This window comes from Suncus etruscus, chromosome 12 (assembly GCF_024139225.1).
Source record: "Suncus etruscus isolate mSunEtr1 chromosome 12, mSunEtr1.pri.cur, whole genome shotgun sequence".
NCBI classification, from domain to species: domain Eukaryota; kingdom Metazoa; phylum Chordata; class Mammalia; order Eulipotyphla; family Soricidae; genus Suncus; species Suncus etruscus.
Genome location: NC_064859.1, coordinates 4,613,279 through 4,614,169, shown reverse-complemented (window position 1 = coordinate 4,614,169; position 891 = coordinate 4,613,279). Strand labels below are relative to the sequence as shown.

The following is an 891-nucleotide window of genomic DNA, read 5'->3' as shown; positions in this document are numbered from 1 at the left end:
TATAAAAACTGATTTTAAAAATACAAACAACTGTTTTTACTATGAAGACTTTAAGTGAATAATTTGTAAAAAATATTATATACTAAATTAACTAAATGCTTAGATTATTACAAAATATAGTTAAAGACATCTGATGCATTTACACACTTAGAACTTAAGACTAAAATTGTATTTAATACTAGTTAATTTGCTTATAAAGTTTAGTTACTTTTATATATTACTTATAAAATTATATATAATATATTTTTCATCAATATTATTTTTTACTGCGACACAAATATACAGATTTGTATAATGTGCTGATATTTTGAATGCACTTAAAATAATAGTTCTTTCAATGCAGAAATAAAGAACAACCATTGCTGTAGCACAAAGTTAAAACTAAGGGTACTATAAAGCATACTTAGGTGTTTACTGTGCATTAAATTAACTATATTGTTTAAAAAGGCTAACCACATTATTTTTCACATAATTTTGTAAATACTTTAAAAATTAAAATAAAACTTTTAATAGAAATATAAGATTTAAATTTAACACTTTTGTGTTCGTTTGGATTTTAAAACACAAAGAAGTTTTTCTTTTACCAATATTTTGTTATTTGTAAAGTGACAGAATTATGACCTTGCTTTAAAATTTTCTGAGAGGCATGAAAAAAATTTATTGCCTTTATCTTTCTGTTGCTTTTTAATGTTTTAATAATTACTTTACACTACTTAATGCACTAAACCTAATAACACATATGTGACGAAGTGTAGGGCTGACAAGGTGAAGCAGAGTTTTTCACTGATAACTTGGGGAGGGGCTAGCACAGTTAACAGCAGAAAGGTTAGAGGCAAATTATTTACAGTTAGCAGGGTGTAATGATATATAGGAAAAAAAAGCAATCTTTTA

The 891-nt window shown here is 24.8% G+C and overlaps 1 non-coding gene across 1 annotated transcript; it reads right to left on the bottom strand.

Annotated features, from left to right (window-relative positions):
* Positions 1 to 292: 292 nt before the first annotated feature.
* Positions 293 to 422, bottom strand: LOC126025414 (small nucleolar RNA SNORA22). The gene has a single exon (XR_007501420.1). It is a non-coding gene; the product is annotated as a small nucleolar RNA SNORA22 (small nucleolar RNA).
* Positions 423 to 891: the final 469 nt, after the last annotated feature.